Here is an 8,333-nt window from a genome sequence, read left to right as displayed (position 1 = left end):
CCCCCCCCCATTCTAAAACACACATGCACATATTCTGGGGAGAAGAAGTCAAGGGACCCTGCAGTTCCCAGGGTGGGCGAGCCAGGCTCGAGTTACCCTATTGCAATGGGGCAGAGAAAGGGAAGGGGCGGGCGAGGGAGATGGGGACTATTAGCACCTTGGTAATGTAAGTAAATATCAGAAAGTGAGGTGTGTGGGAAGGAATCTAGCTGGCAAAAAACCCAAAAAGGCAGAAGAAAGTGCAACATCGAAAACCACCAAAATAATCGTATCGGTTTATTCGCATGCATTTGTTTATTCTTTGTGAACCGCCTTGGGGCCTTTTGGGGGGAAAGGCGGCATACAAAGAAACAGTAACATAAGGGATGTGAAGGAAGGAAGGAAGGAAGGAAGGAAGGAAGGAAGGAAGGAAGGAAGGAAGGAAGGAAAGAAAGAAAGAAAGAAAGAAAGAAAGAAAGAAAGAAAGAAAGAAAGAAGGAAGGGGTCTGTGCATATCAGGAAGACGTGTGTGTGTGTGTGTGTGTGTGTGTGGACACGGAGTTTAGGCCCTGCAAGTATTTCCAGAGTCGAGAGAGGCCGAAAGAGTGGCTGGGGAAATCCAGTCAGATGGTTCAGGGTAGAAATAATAAAATTATTAAAATTATTAAAGGCCCCACAGGTCCGAGTCAAGCCGCAGTTCCATTTGACTTCATTGCAGTGGTACCTGTTAGGATATTTCCTTTTGAAGGAATTATATGGTCCAAATTGGTCTGGGTTAAGAACTTAATTCGTTCTGGAGGTCCGTTCTTAACCTGAAACTGTTCTTAACCTGAAGCACCACTGTAGCTAATGGGGCCTCCCGCTGCCACCACACCACCGCCGCACGATTTCTGTTCTCATCCTGAAGCAAAGTTCTTAACCCGAGCTACTATTTCTGGGTTAGCAGAGTCTGTAACCTGAAGCGTCTGTAACCCGAGGTACCACTGTATTCTAAAGCTGCAGGTTTCCATGGATACCAATATTGATGGGGGACACTTGGCTTAGTAGCAGTGCGTGTGAAAAGGATCTAGGGGTCTTGGTGGAACACTAGCTGAAGATGAGTCCACAGTGTGATGCAGCAGCAAAAAAGGCCAACGCTATTCTAGGCTGCATCAAAAGAAGTATAGTGCTCAAGGGAAGTAATAGTACCACTCCATTCTGCCTTAGTTGGACTCAGTGGCGTAGCGTGGGGGGTGCAGGGGGGGGCTGGCCGCACCGGGCGCAACATCTAGGGGTTAGGGTTAGGGGGCGCAAATCCACGGGTTAGGGGGCGCAAATTACTTGCCTTGCCCCGGGTGCTGACAACCCACGCTACGCCACTGGTTGGACTACACCTGGAATACCGTGGTGGAGTCTCCTTCCTTCGGGATTTTTAAGCAGAGGTTGGATGGCCATCAATCATAGATGCTTTAGCTGAGATTCCTGCCTTGCAGGGGGTTGGAATAGATGACCTTTGGGGTCCCTTCCAACTCTAAGATTCTATGATTTTATGATTGGCTTTCTCTCAATTCCCACCCCACGCAGACACATATCTCTACTTTGCAAGGAACTGTCCAGGAACTGTTCACATTATTTGGGGGATGGGGGTGGGGGTGGGTGTCCCCCTCCCCCGGTGGACCTTCTTGAAAAAGTCCACCAAGCGAAAGAGGAAGATCACCCGCCGCATTCCGAAGTCTGGAGCCGGGCAGCAAAGCAGTACGATTTCTTTTCTTTTTAAAGGCCTTCGAAAGCCCGGCCTCCCATCCAATATGCCGCTGGAACAGGATGAAACGGAATCAGATTAAACTGAAATTTTTCGTCACAAACCGCTTCACGTCAGGGCTGGGGAACAGGGGCGATCTCTTCCAACTGCCTCACCGATGTATGCTCGGCGCTGCATAAAATAATTTGGCTGGTCCCCCTTGGACAGCCGCCGTCGGTTTTGCGGGCGATCCTGAAGCTAGCAAACCGAATGTCTCATCAACAGGATGTGCATATTTGCACGCGAGAAATACTAATACTAATACTAATACTAATACTAATAATAATAATAATAATAATAATAATAATAATAAACTTTTCGATCTCTGTCACGCTAGTGGAATGTGGCATTTTGCGCTATTGATGTCCTTCCAATTAAATCGCCTCTCTATGTCGCTTTCTGACGGGGGATGTGTTGCAATCAAATGCGTTTCCCACTGCAATTAACGAATTATTGCAAAGCATCCCAGCCAACGATTTTCAACCCATGACTTTCCTCTCCCTCCTCTTCTATTTGTAAAGGGGAAGCCACCAATCTCTGACTGGACTGCCTTTGGAAACTCATTTCTATTTCTTATTTTATTTTATTTTTGTTGGTGGTGGGTTTATTTCAACTTTATTCATTTCTACCCAACGTTGTCCTTTCCGATGGGGGCGAGGTGGCCTGGCTGTACACAGGGAGCAGTCTGGAAGGAGACAATCCGGACACCCTCTCTCGATTGTGTTCAAGAGTTGTCGCCCTTTGGTGGCTGGGGAAATCTGGAAAGGACTCAGAAGCTGGTGTGCGTAGGTCTGGCTGCCTCCTACTTTTGAGTTCCGCGGGGCCCTGTTCAAGCAGAGAGGAGATAAAAAGCCTCCAGTCCTTCTCTCGCCACCCTTGTCGCCCCCACGGAACTCCTTTTAACGAGCCAGCAAAGAATTAATATCCACAACCATCCCTCGACAGTTCTTTGCAAATGCGTGCGCGTGTGCGTTGCTGCTGTTTATGTGTAAGACCTTCGACACCGGTGCAGCAGTTAGGTAATTTTAGACTCTGGACTTAATGGTCTTATTGTGGGTGGGGTGGGGGCCCTGGGTGCCCCCCCCCGCTCTTTAGATGGCAATGTGCATTATGGTAGAACAATCCTGGCATATGGGCGCCTCCCCCTCTCTTTCTCCGGACTCCTTCGCCGCAGCCCTGACCGGATTGCACCCCTGCGCCCCAATCCTACTTACAACAAACACACTCCACCCTGTTCCCAGGCTCTTCCTGGAAAGGAATGCCTGCTCTGTTGAAACCAAAATGGGATTTAAACAAACAAACAAACCAAAACACAAGACAACACAACACTATCCAAATCGTGCGAACCTCAGGACAAAGTTTGGGCAGGTTAGCGGACAGCGGGGAATTTTGGGAGTTGGGGAAAGAGGACTGGGAAGAAGATCTGGACAATGAACAAACCAAGCAGGGAAATAGAGAAGGCTCCCACTTCACAACGCTAGTGTGGGAGAGCATTATCCCCAGCCTGGTAATGAGCAGTTTTCGGGGGTCGAAGATGCTCTTCTGAAATGGACCTGCTTTTTGGAACTGGCTCGCTCTTCTCCTGTCGCTGTGTTCAGAGCGAGCTGGCTAGCTCGGGAGAATCGACGCTCTCCCTGCCTTCTCCCTGCTCCCAGTCTCTCTTTTCTCCCTCTCCGCCCCCCTCTCCCCTCCACTGCTTTGCCCCCTTTGCCCCCTGGTCCAATAACTTTGGCATAATCTCGCGGCCATTAATAAAATCAACTGGCCAGAAATGGGCACTGTCTGCTGTGTGTTGGGCGCCTTAAATAAACAGCCCGCTCTCCCTCGCTCTTTAAAATTCTCCATCCACTTCAGATGTCTAAAAAAGCAAGATCGCCGTGATTTTGTCACGGTTTGGTAAATTTACCCCTTTAAGAGGCTTTCATAAATCCCAGAACACACCTTCAGCCAGATTTGAATATAGATTTAGGTTTTAAAACCGGGTCGCTAAGAGAACACTGCTTTATCAAAAGAGAATTTCAGCCCTTTCCTTTAGGCTTAGCTATACGGATGCCCAGACGACTCTGACAAAAAAATAAATAAATTAAGGAGTGCAGGAGAGAGGAAAGGAAAAGGGAAAAGGGAAAGATTGGATCGGAAAAGGGGGGAGAAGGGGGAAGCGAGGGGGGGACTTTTTAGTGTGTGGAAAAGAATCTGCACAGGGTTTGGGGAGATCAGCGCCTGGTACCGGCAAGGCTTTTTTTTGCAACTGATGGAAAAGTTGGGGGAAAGGGTCTTCCTCATCTGGGAAAAAAGTGGGTCGCGCTTTTTTTTTGTTTTAGTGGGGGAAGAAAAAGCCAGCGTTTCCTCCTCCTCTCTCCGCAAGTTTCTCTATTTTTTTTCCTGGTCCAGTTGGGAATCTTTACAGCCCCAAAGCCGGGCTCAGCTCGGGATAAGGCGCCGTGGAAACTTGGCTGTTCCAGCTCCTTCTAGGAGGCGAGAGAAAAGCTCACTCCTAGCGCGCAGTAAGTTACTTTTGCGAGTCTCTGTTTTAAGATCCGGATTCCTCCCCCCACCCTCTCTCTTTCTCCCTACCCCCCCCATCCCATCTTACCCAGCCCCACCCTGGTTTGGACTTTTCAGCGCTCCTCCAAATGATGCCCCGGTCTTTGTTTTCTTTTATTGTAAGTTTAACTGACTTAACCTGTCAAGTGCTGCTCATATTGGCGAAGGAAAAAGTGGTCCAGTAGGAAAGGGGGGGAGTTGTTTTTTATTTGGAGGAGGGCAGGAAGGTAGCTCTCAAGCCAGCTCCTCTAGCACATAGCCGCCACCACATTCCGCCCCCCCCCCAGCCACAGGAGCCGTTTCCACCACCCCAGACCCCTTTCTGAGCGCACCCTCCTCCTCCGAAAGGCATCTCGACCAGGTTTCCCTTCCGCGGTTCAGAGCCTCGCTCCGCGCCTCGTCCTCCCAAACTCTCCCCAAACTTTCTTTGAAGATGAGCAGAGATTTTCTCACTTCTTCTTTTTAACCCTTGACTCTCTCGGCTTGCCTTCCGACCAACAGTAAATTGAGGTTAAGGTGGTGGAGAGAGAGAGAGAGAGAAGGCGGCGTCTAGTCAATTTCCCAGGAGATCTAGTCCAGCTTTAGCGCGCATAGAATGTTCTAATTTTATTTGTTTTTGATTATTATTATTATTATTATTATTATTATTATTATTATTATTTTATTTGCTTCTGCAGGGAAAATGGGAGATGTGGGTGAATGGGGCCAGTGTGTGTGTGTGTTTGAGTGTTTGAATTCAGTGTGCCAAAAATGATGTCCAGATTTGCACGGATTTCCTCTTCCCTAAGCGCATATGTGTAGACAAGACTAGAGGCATTATTTAGATTCACACCGTCTCTTTTCCGGAGCGCCTGCTCCTAGCGCTTCAGCAGTGAACTCCGAAGCAACTGTGAAAGTTGTCGCGATCTTTCGCTTCGCTTTTAATATCAGAAAATCGCTTTGCGTTGGCCGAGGGTGCAAAGGTCTTCCCGCAGAAGCACGTGCGCGCCTCGGATGCTCCAGGCACACTGGAGGGGAGTGTGCAAAAAACCTGTGAGGAGTAGCTGAGGCAAAGCAGTGACTGGCACACACACACACACCGCTGACCCCCCCCCCCACAAACCCCCTCAGCTCAAGCGATGGGATGTGCGCTCCTGCGCTCCTCATCAAGTACCCTTGTTTTTTTAACTCGACCCGGCAAATCCTCAGCGCTCCTAAAACACCCCGAGATCCTAAGCACAGCAGATCGAAGTTCTCAACTGAATCCTATTCTCCTGCTTCCTCTTGGGATCTGAGAGCAGCGCGCTTCGCTTCCAAGCCTAGTGCCTCGACGGGCGCCGCTCGGACCGAATTAAGGAAGCCCCTTTGGCTGGAGACGGGAGCGCGCCCCGCTGAGCGCATCCTTCCGCTGCACACCTCTGAAGTGAGATGTGGATCGGGCGGAGGCTGCGCGCGGGACTTGGAGGGGCGCGCGGGAGGTGGCAATTCCCCTTGCTCTATTTTATTTTACCCACCCCCGCCTCGCCTGATTCCTCTGCCCGTCTGGCTCCGCGCAGCCACCGCCTTCAATAATCCAGTCTCCATATAAAACAACCATTACAGTCCAATATATTTGCGTGTGTTGGCAAACTTGATAGAAAAGAGAGGGAGAGGAAGCGGGTGGGGGGAGGGGAGAGAAGGATCTAACCAGCCCAAAGCGAGAGGGGGGTGGGGTGGGGGGAGGCTGTGAGGAAGAAGAAAAGGCTACCCCAGAGAGGCTTTTAAAGCAGTTCGAGACAATCTCTAATCTTTTTCGTTTGTAACCTCCCCCTCCCCGCCAAAACAGAACCTTTATTTCCACGTCTAAGAAAAGTTTCTTTATAAGGCGCGTCTCCCACAAACGCCCCCCCCAACTTTCTCTCTCTATCTTTGGATTTATTTATTTTTCTAATTACAACCCATCATTTATTTGGAGAATCGATGCCATATAATGTCGATGAGGAAGAGTTTAATCGCAGGGAAACAGAAAACTAAATTTGGGGGTGGGGACAAAACTTTTTTGTAGCCTCTGCTTGATAGCATAGGGGACTGTTCAGTTTAGGTTTCTTTTTATTTTTAATCTAACAAAACACTATTTTATAGAAGTAAACGAAGGAGGGAGAGCTGTTTGTAAAAAGCAACAACCCCAAAACAAAATGAATTTCTATATCTATCTAATTAATTTTCCCTTTTTCTTTTTTTGCCAGAAGAGAGGTTTTATTTTTTCTTCACCTTTTCCATCCGGGCTGCTATTCCGAGCTGACCTCTTGCCCATTTCCAAATCCTCTCCCAACCACCAACAAATGTAAATTATTTGAAACACTCTCCCACCCCGTCGAAAATAATATCTGACTTGTAAAAGTCGAGAGGTGAATTTTGAATTAAATATTTACAATGCCGGCTCCCGGGGAAAAGCTAAAACTCTTTCCAACATACGTTCCTTCTCCTATCCTTCAAGACCTTAAAATGGAAAAGAAAGCAAAGAGGAATGCTTAGAGGTCTTTCGAAGCGCCTTAAATCCCATGCGAAGAAATGTCTCGATTTTTAGGAGTCCCCCCCCCCCCTTTTCCATCACGCAGGGTCCGCTGCTTCCAAAACCGCAAGACTGGGAAGGGAGTTCAGGATGCCGGCGAAGTCGGCCAAAAACGGACTCTCTCCCCAAAATGCTTCAACCTGGGGTGGTTGAGCGAAAATCAAAACAACAACAACAATCACCTCTCCCCGAACCCCTAATGTGTAAATCTAGATCGCTCTCCCCATTTATCCCGCGTTTCTGCCTGATTAAACCGGTTTATTTGTTCTCCAAAGCAGAGCATTCTCCAAAAGTGAGAGGCCATTTCAAAACTTGATCTCCGCGCTTTTAATGTATGCGAACTAAATCAGGGTTTGGGGAAGGAGAAGGGAGGGATTTATTTTATTTTATTATTTTAAAAAAAGTTTACCCGAATAATTGCAGCTAAGAGTGGAGGGAAGTTGGTTTTTTAAAAAAATCATAATCATTCTCTCGCCCAATTCCCTCGCACCTCACCCCCAACGCAGGATCCGATCAGGTCGGTTAAATGACCATCGCTGTGCAATAGATGCAATGCAATATTCTGCATTTAATCTGAAGCGAGCCACAACCGCCAGCCTCCCCGCCCTTCCGGCTTTCTGTACGAAATCCCAATTTATTTAAAAGCGTGGTGGTTTAATAATAATACACAAGAAGAAGGCCCCGGTATTTAGTTCAGACAAGAACCCCCCCCCTTTAAAAAAAATTCATCTCCCTCCCTCTTGGACTTTCTCGCTAATCACGTCTAATGAAAACGTAGCATTTCCCATTCTTTCGGAGTTGGGGGTTGCGCGTGTAGTTGGGGGTGGGGGGGGGAGAGAGAGAGAGAACAGTGAAAATATAATGTATTGTCATTAGGAGAATTGACTGTGGGGCTGAAGGCAGCTCTTAATTGAAAAAGGCAACCTGTTTTTAATGGTGCGGCGGAGGAGAAGATTACAGACTTTAGCCAAACACGGAGTCAATTAATAAGGGCTGGGCGGGGGGGGGGCATTAACCCTAATGCAGATACATCGGTGTCAGCCGCGGGGGGGGGGGCAGGAAAGCTCCTACCTGAACCCTCGGGGAAGCGATGATGCGCACCCCCCCCCGCACTCTGCAATCCACGTCCACTCATTTTAAGCATATGGTCAATCCCCCCCCCCACAAGAAAAGGTTAGCAGGGTCCTTTTATTGTCTCGTTCCATTTCTTTCTTTCTTTCTTTCTTTCTTTCTTTCTTTCTTTCTTTCTTTCTTTCTTTCTTTCTTTCTTTCTTTCTTTCTTTCTTTCTTTCTTTCTTTCTTTCTTTCCTCCCCCCCCCCTTGAGTGAAGTATAGCTCAAGGCGGGGGTAAATTTGCTCTTTTCCTCCAAATTTATCCCAGACCCCAAAGGCTATCTCCTCCCTCCCCCCCCCCCCGCAGGAGGGTACATCAAACTCTGAGATCAGGTTGGGGAGACATCTAGAGGGTTCTTTTGGAGCCCAAGGCAGGAAGGGCCCCGA

Source organism: Podarcis liolepis (assembly GCF_965112155.1).
Source record: "Podarcis liolepis genome assembly, chromosome: 1".
NCBI lineage: Eukaryota > Metazoa > Chordata > Lepidosauria > Squamata > Lacertidae > Podarcis > Podarcis liolepis.
Note: the sequence above shows the minus strand (reverse complement) of the source record.